Source organism: Mauremys reevesii, linkage group 10, assembly GCF_016161935.1.
Source record: "Mauremys reevesii isolate NIE-2019 linkage group 10, ASM1616193v1, whole genome shotgun sequence".
NCBI classification, from domain to species: domain Eukaryota; kingdom Metazoa; phylum Chordata; order Testudines; family Geoemydidae; genus Mauremys; species Mauremys reevesii.
Window position 1 is genome coordinate 21,568,324 of NC_052632.1, and position 17,380 is coordinate 21,585,703.

At 43.3% G+C, this 17,380-nt stretch overlaps 1 long non-coding RNA gene across 2 annotated transcripts; it reads left to right on the plus strand.

Annotated features, from left to right (window-relative positions):
- Nucleotides 1-314: 314 nt before the first annotated feature.
- LOC120373636 lies at nt 315-16,593 on the plus strand. 2 transcript variants are annotated; one of them, XR_005585612.1, is made up of 3 exons: nt 315-427; nt 16,068-16,213; nt 16,471-16,593. It is a non-coding gene; the product is annotated as an uncharacterized LOC120373636 (long non-coding RNA). The 2 variants fall into 2 exon arrangements; XR_005585613.1 differs by lacking the exon at nt 315-427 and adding an exon at nt 9,981-10,057.
- The last annotated feature ends 787 nt before the right edge of the window (nt 16,594-17,380 follow it).

The window sequence follows — 17,380 nt, forward strand, 5'->3', positions numbered from 1 at the left end:
CCAAGCACGCGCTTTGAGATCTCAAATAAACTTTTTTTTTGCTTCTCCACCCTGGTGTGTCTAATTGGAGCGAGGCACTCCGGGCAACGAATCACTGTTTGCTGTAGCCTCAGGCCTTGTGCCAGCAACATAGTCACTCTTAAAAAGTCAGCAATTGCCAATAGTAACCACACAATGGTATCTGAGATCACATAATTTCCCCCTACACTCAGAATAGAAAATAACCCCAATAAATTTGTATTATCTATCAGCAAATGGTGACTTTTTAATGGTGATTATGACATATGGAACATTCAGAGAAGAAGAAGAAAACGGAAAAAGAAAACTAGCAGCTGGCAAAGTCAAGATAAAATATATTAAAGCTACACAGTCCTGCCGACAGCAATTCCAGGCCCCAGGGCAGAACAGTCAATGGCCTCCTAGAAAGGTATGTGTCCACCCAGCTGCCTTCACTGCCGGTACCACCCCACATGTGCCTAGGAGCCAGGGCTGGATTAACCTTTTGTGGGCCCCCATGGGGGCAACCAAGCATGGTGCGGGGAGGTCAGTTCCCAGAGCGAGGAGCCGCTCAGGGGCAATGGGGCATGGCATGGAGGGGGCGGCCCTGCTGTGCCCAGCCCAGTGCGAGGGTACTGTTTATAAACTGGCAGCCACCAGATGCACACAGGCCCACCCAGCTGTGTGCTGCCAGCATGCCCCTTGCCCTCTGGGGTGGCCCATGCCGCACCACATAGCCCCCCCACCCAACACCCCCCAACTCCCTATGTCCAGCCTCCCCCTGACCTGCTATGCCGACTGCCCCCCTGCCCACAGTCCCACCATAACTGCCCAGCGCCCTGCACATCACCATCCCTGCCCAGCACTCCCCCCACTCACAGCCCCACCACTACCAGTACACAGCACTCCACACAGACCTCCCCCACTGCCCAGCACCCCAACACGCCCAGCACTCCCCCCACTCACAGCCCCACCACTACCACTACACAGCACTCCACACAGACCCCACCCCACTGCCCAGCACCCCAACACGCCCAGCACTCCCCCCACTCACAGCCCCACCACTACCACTACACAGCACTCCACACAGACCCCTCCCCTCTGCCCAGCACCCCAACACACCCAGCACTCCCCCCACTCACAGCCCCACCACTACAGCTACGCAGCACTCCACACAGACCCCCCCCACTTCCCAGCACCCCAACACGCCCAGCACTCCCCACTCACAGCCCCACCACTACAGCTACAGCACTCCACACAGACCCCACTGCCCAGCACCCCAACACGCCCAGCACTCCCCCCACTCACAGCCCCACCACTACAGCTACACAGCACTCCACACAGACCCCTCCCCACTGCCCAGCGCCCCAACACGCCCAGCACTCCCCCCACTCACAGCCCCACCACTACTACACAGCACTCCACACAGACCTCCTCCACTGCCCAGCACCCCAACACGCCCAGCACTCCCCACACTCACAGCCCCACCACTACCACTACGCAGCACTCCACACAGACCCCACTGCCCAGCACCCCAACACACCCAGCACTCCCCCTACTCACAGCCCCACCACAACAGCGACACAGCACTCCACACAGACTCCCCCCACTGCCCAGCACCCCAACAAGCCCAGCACTCCCCCCACTCACAATCCCACCACTACAGCTACACAGCACTCCACACAGACCCCTCCCCACTGCCCAGCGCCCCAACACGCCCAGCACTCCCCCCACTCACAGCCCCACCACTACCACTACACAGCACTCCCCACAGACCCCCCCACACTGCCCAGCACCCCAACACACAAACCTCCCGCACTGCCCAGCACCTCCCCACACACACAAACCCACTCCCCCATGCCCTGCCCCCCAGCCGCACTCACCTGCCCTGCTGAGCCAGCGCAGAGCAGGGATCCCCTCTCCCAGCACAGTCCTAAGGGGCAGAACAGCTGAAGCTTGGGAACAAAGAGCGGTCCCATCCCCCAGGGCCCCACCCAGCGCTACCTGCCTAGCACTGGTGCCCGTGGCAGAGAGGAGGTGTTTCCTTGCAGGGCTGGGGCAGCTACCTCAGCCTGCTGCTTCTGCAGAGCGGGCCCTGTGGCCCGCCCGAGCAATTTAAAAGGGCTTGGGGTTCCCAACCGCCAGGCCCTTTTAGATCACCCGGGCCCCTGACCATTTCTCCCTTTACCCATCACAGTATAAGGAACATAGTTCTACCCTTATTGTTAGGGGCTGGTTTATAGCTGTAATGATATTCTGCATTTATATGCCCACTTCTTTCCAAGAATCTGAAGCAGAAAGCCTGCCAAACAGGCAGTGGGGGCACTAGATGACAAATGTGTTAAAGGAGAACTCAAGGAAGACAAGGCTATTGCAGAGAAGCTAAATGAATTCCTTGTATCAGTCTTCACTGCAGGGGATGTGGGAGAGATGCCCAAAAAAGATAGCTCTGATGTAGGTAACAGAGCTGAAGTACTTTACCACATGATAGGTCAATAGAAAAGGTTTTTTAGAACAAATTGATAAATTAAACAGTAATCAGTCCTCAGCACCAGATGGTATTCACCAAGAGTTCTGAAAGGAACTCAACTAAGAAATTGCAGAACTACTAACTGTCATATGTAACTGTTGCTGAAACAAGCCTCTGTACCAGATGACTGTAAAGTAGCTAATAGACCGCTAGTTTTTAAAATTGCCAGGGTAATCCTGGCAATTTCAGGGCAGTGAACCTAAATTCAGTACCGGGCAAGCTGGTAGAAACTGTAGTACTACCATGCCTCACCAGTCAATTAAAATTCTTTGCAGGTGTCAACAAGCAAGTGGATAAGGGTAATCCAGTTGATATAGTGCACCTGGATTTTCAAAAAGCCTTTGACAGGGTCCCTCAGCAAACACTCTTCAGGAAACGGAATGGTCATGGAATAACAGGGAAGGTCCTCTCATGGACCGGTAACTGGTTAAAAGATAGGAAACAAAGGGTAGGAATAAATGATCAGCTTTCACAATGGAGTGAGGTAAAACAGCATGGTCCTTCAGGGATCTGTACTGGTATCGGTGGTGTTCAACATGAACAACAATGGAGGTGAACAACAATCGGTGGTGAACAACAATGGAGGTTGTTCGTAACTCTGAGACGTTCATAACTCTGAACAAAATGTTATGGTTGTTCTTTCAAAAGTTAACTAACATTGACTTAATAAGCTTTGAAACTTTACTATGCAGAAGAAAAATGCTGTTTTCCCTTTATTTTTTTAGTAGTTTACTTTTAATACAGTACTGCACTGTATTTGCTTTTTGGTCTCTGCTGCTGCCAGATGGCATACTTCCAGTTCCAAATGAGGTGAGTGGTTGATTGATCACTTCATAACTCTGGTGTTCATAATTCTGAGGTTCTACTGTATTCATTAATGATCTGGAAAATGGAGCAACCAGTAAAGTGGCATGAACAGCAAAGTGACAAAGTTTGCAGATGATACAAAATTATTCAAGATAATTAAGTACAAAGCTGGCTGCGAAGAGTTACAAGGGGGATCTCACTAAACTGGTGAGTGAGCAACAAAATGGCAGAAGAGATTCAACACTGATAAGTGCCAAGTAACGCACATTGGAAAAAAATAATACCAACTACACAAATACAGTGATGGTTTCTAAATTAGCTGTTACCATTTAAGAAAGAGATCTTGGAATCACCATGGATAGTTCTCTGAAAACTTCCACCCGTTCCACAGCAGTGATCAAAAAGTCTAACAGAATGTTAGGAACTATAAGGAAAGAGATAGAAAATAAGACAGAAAATATAATAATGTCACTATATAAACCATGGTAATCTCATATTTTGAATACTGTGGTTGCCTCTTCTCTGAAAAGATATAGTAGAACTGGAAAAGGTTCACAGAAGGGAAACTAAGAAGATCAAGGTTACGAAACAGCTTCCATACAAGGAGAAATTAAAAAGATTAGGGCTGTTCATCTTACAAAAGAAATTACAATGGTGGGATATGATGGAGATCTATAAAATCACAAGTGGTGTGGAAAAAGTGAATAGAGAAATGTTATATACCCTTTCCCACAATACAAATACCAGGGAGTCACTTGATTAAATTAATAGGCAGTAGGTTTAATACAAAGAAGAGGAAGTACTTTTTCACCCAGAGCATAATTCACCTGCAGAATTTATTGCCTTGGGATGTTGTGATGGCCAAACATATAACTGGATTAAAAAAATAGATAAATTCATGGAGGATAGGTCTACCAATGGCTATTAGCCAAGGTGGTCAGGGACACAACCCCTTGCTCGTGGTGACCCTAAGCCTCCAACTGCCAGACACTGGGAGAGGAAGACAATTGAGGTACTCTAACTGTCCTGTTCTACACACTCCCCCTGAAGCTCTGGTACTTGCCACTGCCAGAGACAGGATACTGGGCTAGATAGACCATCGGTTGTGACCAATGTTGCAGTTCTTATGTTCTGAAAGAGCATTATAAAGATGGATACGTTTATCATATCTTCCTAGATGGATAAAACTAGGTGGAGAAAGTTTAAGGGGTGCATTTTCAAAATTGGCCTTACTTTGGGTGTCACCATGTTTAGGTGCCCAACCTACGATGTTTATAGCCTGACTCTGAGTTGCCAAACACACTTGCCCTTCATTGATTCAACTGGAGACACCCAGCACATCGGAAAATGGGCTCTAGTGGCTTGAGAGGTTTTGAACACTAGAAGCTCCAGTTGAGGAATAGAGTAAATTGGCCCATTGTATGTAATAACATAGTAGGACTGAAAGGGATCGCAAGAGGTCTTCTAGTCCAGCCCCCTGCACTCAAGGCAGGACTAAGTATTATCTAGACCATCCCTGACGGGTGTTTGTCTAACCTGCGCTAAATTAATCTGGAGAGATTATAGGTAAACTGGCTGAAAGCCCAAGTCATGTGAAGCAACAGTGCCTCCTGGAAGAAAATATTAGGCAACAAACATAGAAAGAAAATATGCACATTGTCAAATGGCAATGTACATGTGACAACATTATTTCATACCACCTAACCCAAAACAGGGCCACTTTCCTCCCAGTTCTTTGATTTGAATATGAAATGTATTTATTACCAAGGTACGTTTTGCCAGTCTAGGTATACCACTGTACTGATGACGTACTCAAGTATGTTTTCACCATCACCTGTCTCTGGACTTTTTAACTAGGGTGACCAGATGTCCCGATCTTATAGGAACAGTCCCGATTCTGAGGTCTTTTTCTTATATAGGCTCCTATTACCCCCCAGCCCCGTCCCAATTTTTCACACTTGCTGTCTGGTCACCCTATTTTTAACTGCCCTCTATTCCTCTCTGAATGTATGTGTGAAAATTTCAGGTTGAAATGTCAACCTTTAATGCACACAAAAAGTGCATGCCTCTCCCTGGAGACTTTACTTACCCTCTCCCTCACCCCAGTGATAGGGGAACTACCTATTACAGCAGAAACACTTGCCTACTTTTTACTGCTTCAGCACTTTTCTGCCTGGTACCTAGCAGCCCCACTCCCCAACTCGCCTATCTCCTGCTGCCCAGGATCTCTTCTGCCTGGATCCCACTTCCCCATATTCACCCTCCGCTGCTTCCCACTGCCCCAGGACCCTCTCTCTGTTATAGGGTCACGCATGAAGGGAGAGCGCAGTAGCAGGGCAGATCTAGGTCCTCGGCCCTGAAGCTCTCTCACACAGCTCTGAATCTCATGAGTTCGAAGGAGCTTCTTGCATCATCACAACAGCTCTCCCCTGAAGACACCAAAATCCCACCACTCATGATCAGCTCATGAGAGCTGGCAACACTGTTTCCTGTGGCTGTTTGGTGCTGACTCCCCTTACTCACCATTACCCCCAGGCTGGGGGAGCTGCCATTTTATTCCCTCCACATCCTACCCCCATAACTGTCCTCTGCATCCCCCTCAGCCTCCCTCCTGTCCCCACATCATCTGCACCCACCTCAACCTCTCCCTTGTTCCCTTATCTCCCTGTACTCCCCCAGCCTCTTTCCTAGCCTTCAGCCTGCCCTGCCCCCCATAAACCCCTGCAACTCCTAACTCGGATTCCTGCTCCCACATTCCCAAAGCCTCCCTCCTTCCTCAGGCTCCCCTTGTTCCCCACATCCCCCTCCAGCCCCTAAATCTGTCTTTTGCTCCCTCCACTGTCTACTCCTCCTCACTCTTCCACCTTTCACAGTGTCTCTGCTGCTCATCAAGTCCCTGTGTGCTGTCAAGATCCCTGAATCATAGCGAGGCAGCCTCTGTGCCTGTGGGCACGGCTTCAATCTTACTGAAAACAGTGGGAGGTGGCAGCCAACTTTATTAAGGGCAGCCTCACTTCTACGTGGAGATAGAATATAGGGCAATGGCTGCCATCTTGCCGGCTTCAGTCCCCTTGTCAGTAATAAGGAAAACCAATGAGTTGAAAATGGCTCACAGCAAAGACTGGGCAGTCACAGAACACAAATCCCAGTGATGATTGAACCTGGTGATATTTTGAACAAAAAGAGTCATGCATGTAGTTGTTTCCATCACTTCACACTGACTATACAGACACTCTAGGGCTTCATAGTGATACACCACACAGAGTGACAATCCTGGAGTCTTCTTATATAGATTACTGGTAGCGGCCACTAATTGACTAAGGATTTGCCATTCTTATACAGTCTGAGTAGAAGTTGGGAGGGTGACCTCTGTGTTGGATTTGAGAATAATTAATTGCCGTAGGTATATTATCCTCAGGTATTTCACTGCTCTACAGCCAACATGCTTCTGAAATAAATGTAGTCAAACTTTACTAATTCTGGGTCACTGAGAACGAAAATAATGCTTACAATTGTTGATTGGCTCTAGTTTTCAAGATATATACTGACCCAATAGCATACGACCCTTGACTTGGGAATAGCGGAGGATAAGTGAGTTAATAAAGGGAAGGGATCTCAATTTAAACCAGAAATGACTAAAATACATCTTTGACTGGATCTATGAATAAATCTATGACTGGATTTGGACAGTACTTGCTTTTTAGGCAAAACAATGAATGATGCAATCTGAAGCTGGTATTGCGTCATACATGATATGAATTGTGTCATGTTACCCTAGAAGTCATGGATGAAGCAATCATAACGAAGCTTACATCACTCTGCTGAACAAATTGCCCTATATCAGCTCTAGAAATCATACAGTGTCGTGCTCTCTTATTTGTCAGTATTTGATTTTGCAAAGGGACACATTTCTGTTTAGCCAAAGTGAGCAGGGATGCCTCGTACTTGTGTGAACAGTGCAGATAACTTCTGCTATGTTTGTGGTGAAGTGACTTTTGCATCACAAAAGTGCAGTATAACCACTATGGTTAAGAAAGCCTATCACCTTTATTTTGGCTGCAAAATTGGAGATCAGGACAAGAGGTGGGCCCCACACATATGCTGCAACACTTGTGCAACAAATCTTCGCCAGTGGTTGAACAGGAAAAGGAAATCTATGCCTTTTGCCGTGCCAATGATTTGGAGAGAGCCAACAGATCATACCAGCAATTGTTACTTCTGCATGGTGCCTCCAGTTGGGAAAGGTGTGTCAAAGAAGAAAAAGTGGACTGTGCATTATCCGAACATTCCATCAGCTATACGCCCAGTACCCCACGGAGAAGGACTGCCGGTTCCTGATGCACCAGAATCATTCTCACTTGAGTCAGACGAGGAAGAGGATGAAACTTCTGGTCCTGAACCATCAATGTCACAGGACCCACATTTTCTCCCATCCTCCTCCTCTGAACCACACCTCCTAACACAAGGTGAACTGAATGACCTTGTCAGGGATTTGGAACTACCCAAGAGTAAGGCAGAGCTGTTGGGCTCCAGACTACAGCAGTGGAATCTCCTGGCAGGTGATGTTAGGGTTTCCATGTTCCATGACCGTCAAAAGGATCTTGTCCCATTCTTCTTCATGGAAGGTGATCTTGTAGCCTGCAACAACATCGATGGTGTGATGGCAGCCCTCAACATCCTTCACGATCCAGATGAGTGGAGACTGTTCATTGATTCATCGAAGACGAGTCTTAAAGCTGTTTTACTGCATAATGGCAATGTTTTGCCATCAATTCCAGTTGGTCATGCAGTCCATATGAAGGAAACCTATGACAACATGAAACAACTTTTGAGGTGCATAAACTATGACCAACATCAGTGGCAGCTTTGTGGCGATTTGAAGGTTGTTGCTCTCTTGCTTGGTCTGCAGACTGGATACACAAAGTACTGCTGTTTTCTCTGCGAATGGGATAGTCGTGCAAGAGATTCCCACTACATCAAGAAAGATTGGCCACTCCGACAGTCATTGGAGCCTGGGAGGAAAACTGTTCAGCATCCACCACTTGTTGAATCAAGGAAGATTTTGTTACCACCCTTACACATCAAGCTGGGTCTGATGAAGAACTTTGTCAAGGCCATTGACAAAACACAAGCAGCTTTCAAGTACTTCCGTGGAAAATTTCGAAGGTTAAGTGAAGCTAAGATAAAGGAAGGTGTCTTTGTTGGTCCTCAGGTTCGTGAACTTCTTCAAGATGATGCATTTGACCGTGCACTGCGTGGCATGGAAAAGACGGCATGGAAAGCCTTCCAGTTAGTGGCAATAAATTTTCTCGGAAACAACAAGGCAGACAACTACAGATTGTTGGTGGAAAACCTCCTCAAGGCATACAAAAGCCTTGGTTGCAACATGTCGCTAAAGATCCATTTTTTGCACTCTCATCTAGATTTTTTTCCACCGAACTGCGGAGCAGTGAGCGACGAGCATGGCGAGCGATTTCACCAGGACATTGCAACAATGGAGAAATGCTATCAGGGCAAATGGAGCCCATCAATGCTTGCAGACTATTGCTGGACAGTGACAAGAGATGCTCCATTTAATGAATACAAGAGACAAGCCAAGAAGCGCCGAGTAGACACTGAATAGGACTAAACTATGTACATAATAGTTTTTTGCCTTTTGTTTCATAATAAATTTTAGTTATATAACCCTTTTGCTGATTTTTAAAGTGTTACATAAACAGGACACGTGAAATATTATCATGTAAAGCAACCATAAACACATGAAAAGACCTAGGTTTACAATTTATGATTAAAACTCTATCTACACAATATACATAGACATAAAATGCAAAAACTTAAATTTCTTAGAAACAGTAGCCAATCAGTTGTTTTAATTGTCATATTTGAATTCAACACATCAAAATACATATTAAATAGCACATTTTATCTCTGAAGCAGACGACTTCTCAAAAATTGTAGACCAGTGTTATTAATCTTGCCCTCTAACAAAGCTGCAAATCTTTTTCCAAAGCAAATTGGGCATTCTGTGTGTCTTGTAGCAACATCTTAAGCAACTGCAAAATAATTCATTTGTATTTCCATAGGGTAAATTAGAGTTACAAAGTTGGCCATGGCTATACAAGTAACTAGGAGCACTATAAAACAGAAGTTTAAAGAAACAAGCAGCATATATGCAATTCCTCAAAAGAATCATTATGACAGTGTAACCCGTATGTGTCGTTATGTGTATTGTATCTGTATACAGTCAGAAACAGGATAGATCTTTAAAAGACCCATTAGTTATCCAGCTGCCATTTCAGGATTGCTCCATACAACACATTTTATATTGTTTTGTCCATTCCAGTTTTAAATATCCAAAGTACTTCAGCTTCCATTTTTTCACATTTATGCTGGAAATTATTTGATTGCTTAATACATCTCAGTGTAAGGAAGCTTTGTTTCTAAAACTCTCCTGTTTTCAAGGAATTAACATCATCCCATTATTCCTCGTTATGCTACCCTTTTTAACACCCTTCCTTCCCCAACCTATTGCAAAACACACACAAAAAACAAAAAAACCTTCATCTCTAAGCAACTGATCTCTTAGCAACAAGAAGCACCTTCATAAGAGATGCCACACAGAGTGGTCATCAGAAAACCTGTTCTGATCTTTAAAAGGAGCGCACCCGTTAACACAGGTAGCTCTCATCAGGAACTGAACGAAGTGATAACAAAAGGACACAGGTAACTTATTTAACATTCATATTTTAGCATTTTTTTCTTAACAAATTAAGCTAGAACAACTGTGAAAGAGAAATAGATTCTTTTTGATGAATTTTAGAGTTGCTTTGATCTTAGTTTATTCTGGCTAACTTTCTGTAAATGATATAATGTCTGAGTAGCTTTTTACATGTTTCTGACTCACAGCATAAAGCATTCTTACTCACACATGTCTTGCAATTTAAAACAAAATAATAGAAACTCATTTTGCAAGTATTTATTATGGGATGTTTCACTTTTTAAAAAAAAGGAGCACATTTTGGCAGAACTATTGCAATGTGAAATTGTTCATTTCATTCAACTTTTCAAACCATTTAGACAGTATGAAAAGTATTTAATTGCAAACTTCTTGCATTTTTGGTGCAAATTCCATGGGCAAGAAATATGCTCTGTTTAATGTTTCCATGCCTTCTGAGTTCCTTCTACCTAGAATAACCTTTTCTGTGTCCATATGCACTGCTCGAGAGAAAGATTTGCTCCACAATGGGAGAGAATGGATATTGTCAACTGTTAGCTGGATTCTCAAAGTAAAGCTAAGCAGAAAATGACTGGAATTGGGCAAAGTATGGTTTCCAAGTAACACAGCCATAGCAGGGAGAAATCAACTCTCAGGGCTAGTCTACACTTACCAGCCGGGTCGACGCGGTGAGTTCGACTTCTCGGAGTTCGAACTATCACATCTAATCTGGACGCGATAGTTCGAACTCCGAAGCGCCAGTCGACTCGGTACTCCACCACTGCAAACGGCGGTGGCGGAGTCGACCTTGGAGCCGCGGACTTCGATTCCGCGGCGTCTGGACGGGTGAGTAGTTCGAACTAGGGTACTTCGAATTCAGCTACGCTATTCACGTAGCTGAACTTGCGTACCCTAGTTCGACCCCCGCCCTTAGTGTAGACCTTCCCTCAGAATTATGAAAACTGAGGTGAAAAAGAAGACATTGGGTAGAACAGTACACAGCTAAAACTGATCTGGAGAGTTGGTTCATTGTCTCATGGCCACTGGTGTTTTCTGTGGTAAGGATCTGTCTTTACTTAAACTGCTAGAATTTCCTCTTTGTCCACTTCTGATACATACAGTTGTTTGAACAGAAAATTATGTCTGGAAAAACTGTATTCTAAATGAGTTTTGTTATTTCCAAACCAAAGTTGTTTCTGCTTCTCTAAATTTTATTAACATACTCATTGGAATATATGCAGCGGTTTTCATATTCTAGGTAACATTTGGTGAGGTTACAGACAGAAAAGTCACTACGTGAAAAGTGATGCCACTTAATAAAATAGCTCCCTCTATTTCTATAAGTCATATCTGTTTACCAACAAAAACAGGTTTCTAGTACTATTAGCATTGCCATGGTAGACATATAATCATGACAAAGAGATCTGGATTCTGTTCTCTCTATATATGATAAACTAAATTGTCTGCTCAGTTATAATTGTATAATCTATATTACTAGTGATGAAGTAAGAGGCAAAAATAACACAGCTGGGTTTTCAGATAACAGGTAGAGTTTTCAAGGCTGCTGGCAGTTAAGAAAAACAGTTGTTGACGTGTAAACTGAGCAAATTTGATATAGAAATTAGAGAGATAAATACTAACCATCCATTCTCCACTAATTTTTTATGTCACTTTTGAAGGTATAATTGACTTTAAGTTGTCCTAAAAGTATCTTTTGGACAAGACATGGGAATAATATTGTTTACAAGACTCTCAAACCAGGAATAAAAAACAACCCCTTGCAAATGTCCCTAGAAATTAGACCATTGTTAGTATATATGTTTGAATCTGCTTTGTCTATTAGTATATCTGTCTCAATCTGATGGCTAGCATGAATTGATATACTCTCATTCTGCATAAGCCAGTGTTTTGGATTAAAAGGTACAATGCAAAAATCATCATCTATCTTCTATAGGGGATGCTACTTTTAATGAACACTACTTTGGTCTCTAAGCAACAAAAAAGTCCTATTGTAAAAGCGACACAATTGGCAAGGTATTTTTCAAATCATACATCAGAATGTAATTAAAATCTCAGAAAGGGCCATTGTCCAAATTCTAATTTCAGAACCTTCTTATTTTTCATGGAAATTGTAATTTAATCAATCACAGATCATTGTGGAAATGAAGAGCCCTATTGTGCAGTCACTGGGACACCATGTAGTGTACCTTCCTTCGTATTTTCATCTAATGTAAAAAACAGCCCCCAAGGTACCATGATGATTGGCATGAAAGAAAGGTGGACGCAATGCTCACTATAAAGTTACACAAAGCAGGTGTGTTTTCTAGTCTCATTTACTATGGGCAATTAACATCACTCTATAACTGGGCAGGTCTATTAATACACTAGGGCAAAATTTGCAGAAGTTACTAGTGATTTTAGGTGCCTCTGTTTTTGGGTGCCCAACATGGGTCCTGACTTTCAGAAACCACTGAGCAATCACGCTCTGAAAAATGAAGTTGGCCACCCAAGAATTGAGGCCTCCAAAATCACTGGTGACTTTTGAAAGTCTTGGCTTAAGTTCATGCTGGTATAATACTGAGCCTGCCATTTTACAGCACCACAACTAAACAAGGCATCCACATGGCTTCGGTCATATTTTAGACACTGTCCTCTAGGTCATAATGATTGTGATGTAATGTTAAGAGATTCTATTATCCAGTTGCATCATCCCAAAAGATATTTGGGACCATTTGAATACCTTGCAGGGTACAGAACTGCCCTGTCAAAGAGAGACTGCTCTTTCGGGGGGTGGGGAAGGGATGAGTGACAATTTGCACAGTATTCCAAGAGAGAATACACTAAAAGCATCATGACAAAATGTCCTTAAAATAATATAGCAACAGAGCATTGTGCAAAAATATGCCTGTTCTGGAGAAATCATTGCATAGGTTTGTACCCATCCAAAAGATAGAATATATAATCGACTCAGGTACAGGAAACATTGCCTGTAGTACTCTACCTCAAAGGGGTATTGTGAGGATACATATATTCAAGATTGTGAGGTGCTCAGATACTACAGAAAGGGGGTCACATAAATGCATTAGATAAACCTGTATTACCCAAGAAAATATATCATAGACATAAAAAATGATAAGAATTGTGAGGAAGGAGGGAACATTGCTGTGTTTGGGGACACTGGTTAATTGGAATATGGTGACCTGCCATGACCAAAGATGCATACTAACTACATACACTAAATAGAACAGGGTAGCGTGCTGAAGCTCTGTCAGGTAAGCCTGAAGGAGGGGTGCTGCTAGGCTAGGGACGCGCCCAAACAGAGATTACAATTATCCCCCCTAAAAGGGCAGTTTTCTTGCTCTTTTTTAGTGATGTTTGTAACCTGAAGGTCTTATTGGCATTTCCATAATCCGACAAGAAGCCAGGTATAAGCAGTGGCCAAAAGTACAACCTTTCCTCTTGGAAGTGGACCTCCTTGTAGACAATCCCACTGCTGTCACCCCAAGACTAGATTTTGGTAATGCTCTCAACATGGGGCTACACCAACAGACCATTTGGGTACTTCAGGTAGTACAGTGACCACATTACTCCAGTACTGTTATCTGTACTGGCCTCCAATTCGTTTCTGGATGCATTTAGAGGTGTGGGTTTTGATCTTCTAAGAGTGGTAAGTAGCTTGAGGATTCTGTGTGAGACAGATGCAGCAATAGCTCAAGCAGCTTTGCTGATCACAGACAGCCATTTGGTATAAACAGGAAAGGGATGGCAGCAGCACATTTTCCCCAAGAGGTCTTCAGTTATGGAACCGTCTTCTTGCTCCTACCGCTTTCATCTATCAGAGACCTAATGTGCTGATCTCCAGGTCACATTGCAATGCATAGCCAATGTGATGTTGCAGTCTATACGATTTTATAAAAATTTGATAATGAGTGAATATAATGTAACTGGAATATCCTTCATGCAAAAGGTTTCTTGTAAGGTATCATTACAAAGCTTATTATCTACGGAGTGTGATCATCCTATTTGTATAAATGTACCACTCTTGTATCTGAAACTAGAAATATGAAGTATCAGAGGGGTAGCCGTGTTAGTCTGGATCTGTAAAAGCAACAAAGAATCCTGTGGCACCTTATAGACTAACAGACGTTCTGCAGCATGAGCTTTCGTGGGTGAATACCCACTTCTTCAGATGCAAGAAGTCTTGCATCTGAAGAAGTGGGTATTCACCCACGAAAGCTCATGCTGCAGAACGTCTGTTAGTCTAGAAATATGAAATATAACTCTGAGGGCCTATTGTAATTATGCAAAGTGTGGGCCATTAATGGTGGTTTGGAATCTTGATGACTCCCATTAACCAGGACAATTGTTTGCAGATGGTTGTGTTTTACCTGAAAGTCTTCCTGTATATGTGTGTGCTGGCAAGTGGGCAATGAAGTCTTGCAGTGACATGTGATCATGTCACCTGAACTGGAATCCATCTTTAACCTGGTGTCTTTCCATTGAGAAGGAGGGGGTGGGAACCCAGAGAGGGACAAAGGATTCCCGCCTTATGCAAAAGACATATAAAGGGGTGGAACAGAACAAAGGAAGAGAGGAGCCATCTTGAAGAATCCCCTAGCTACCACCTGAGCTGGAACAAGAGATGTACCAGGGGAAAGAATTGTGCCCAGGCCTGGAAGGTGTCCAGTTAGAGGGAAAAAACTTACTGAAGCATCTCTGAGGGTGAGATTATCTGTATTCGGTTTGATTAGACATAGATTTGTACGTTTTATTTTATTTTGCTTGGTGACTTACTTTGTTCTGTCCGTTACTACTTGGAACCACTTAAATCCCACTTTCTGTATTTAATAAAATTACTTTTTACTTATTGATTGACCCAGAGTAGGTATTAATACCTGTGGGGAGCAAACAGCTGTGCATATCTCTCTATCAGTTTATAGAGGGTGAACAATTTATGAATTTACCCTGCCTAAGCTTTATACAGGGCAAAATGGATTTATTTGAGGTTAGACCCCATTGGGAGTTGGGCATCTGAGTGTTAAAGACAGGAACACTTCTGTGAGCTGCTTTCAGGTAAACCTGCAGCTTTGGGGCAAGTAATTCAGACCCTGGGTCTTTGCTGGAGCAGACGGGCGTGTCTGGCTCAGCAAGACAGGGTGCTGGGGTCCTGAGCTGGCAGGGAAAGCAGGAGCAGAAGTAGTCTTGGCACATCGGGTGGCAGCTCCCAAGGTGGGTTCTGTGATCCAACATGTCACAGTGGCGTAGATTGTTCCAGCTCAGGTGGTAGCTAGGGGATTCTTCAAGATGGCTCCTCTCTTCCTTTGTTCTGTTCCACCCCTTTATATATCTTTTGCATAAGGTGGGAATCCTTTGTCCCTCTCTGGGTTCCCACCCCCTCCTTCTCAATGGAAAGACACCAGGTTAAAGATGGATTCCAGTTCAGGTGACATGATCACATGTCACTGCATGACTTCATTGCCCACTTGCCAGCACACAGGTATACAGGAAGACTTTCAGGTAAAACACAGCCATCTGCAGACAATTGTCCTGGTTAATGTGAGTCATCAAGATTCCAGACCACCATTAATGGCCCACACTTTGCATAATTACAATAGGTCCTCAGAGTTATATTTCATATTTCTAGTTTCAGACACAAGAGTGGTACATTTATACAAATAGGATGATCACACTCAGTAGATTATAAGCTTTGTAGTGATACTTTACAAGAGACCTTTTGCATGAAGCATATTTCAGTTACATTATATTCACTCATTAGCATATTTTTATAAAATCATATAGAGTGCAATGTCACAGATAATTTCTCAGATTTTCACTGACATAGGAATAGAGGGGATGATTGTGAAGACTGGGGTTGAAGGTTTCATTTTTCTGTGGGGTATTTCTTTTTTCTATATTGATCCAGGACCATATTCATGCTATAATTACTGTACTGGTACCTAGCGTTTTAGATAGGCGCCATTCAGAAATCTAACTAAATAATGCACGTTTGATGTATAGCTACAAATCAACAAGATGCACCATCAAAGTAGCAATCCCAACGACCCAGGAACAACTGGTAACCTTTAATAGGCTGCACATGGCCCCTGCAACCATCAGTGGAGACCAGGATGGGATACAGTTGTGGATCTTGCTCTTCCCAGGCTGTAAGTAAAGCTTTATATTATTTCAGGTTTGATAATCAGTAACTTGTTTGATCATTAGTCATGGTGTAGAGGAGTTTTGCTAAGGTGTGTTATGGTAGAATTTGCCTGCAAAACATCTGTGTACTGTAGGTAGGCTTTTTATCTAGCTGTTCTTTATGTGCGCAGACAATGCCCTTATGAACAATAAAATAACCATATCTGTTGAGTCAATGTCCAACTGTCACACCAGCATGGCATGACCTTCCCTTCTCTTTCAGATTTGCAGTGTTCCCATACACACTCATGTTGCACAGATAGAAGAAGGAAGAGCTGAGGGGCAACAGGCAAGCTGAAGTGCTGTACCAGGGTATTACTACATAATTTCAAGGATAGAAATGGACACTGCTTCCCAGTCTAACAGACCCGCATCCTGGAATGTGATTGAAATCTTGGAGATGGGAGAAATTGCATGGTGGAGGGTGAAGGAGGAGTTTGGAAAAAGACTGGAGGATACAGAAGTAGTGGGTCAAATTCTCTCCTGGAAGTGGAGAGAGTGTAGCCCATTATTTTCCTTGTGCCGATTGTTTATTCATACTTTTCCATTCTGATTGTATTTCATAGTGTTCTTTTGTTTAACTTTTCTTTGTGTTTATAATGTGTATTGGTGTTTGATAGTAACCACTTATATTCAAATTCTTTTTTTCATAGATTTCAAATGTGCATGATATTTTATTTTAAATGAAAGGTTTCAAAATGCTCTTGCAAATAAAATAAAATTAACAGATGGCTTTTGGTTGTATTTATTTCTCTGGGTTTGGAAGGGTGCTTGTATCTCTGTGTTTGTGGTATATAAGCAGGGTACTGATGATAAACTTAATCATACAGTGAATTTAAGGCCAGACCTCTCATCTTCTGTTTTCTAGATATCCTCTGAAAAAAAGATTTACTACTAATAGTGCTGTATAGGGTGTAGATTTATAAGGCTGTGGATAAGAATCCTTTGACTCTATGGCTTCAGCTGGTGGAATATTTTTAATAGACTTCGATTGTTCACCTATAATTCTCTGCATGCATGAGCAATAAGACTTTTTAAATTATCCAGTATAATGAAAATGAACCTAACATTGGAAAAAAAGATACTTCCCAATCCACTACTCAGAAATGGCCTCTGAGTTAATTGAGAAGACT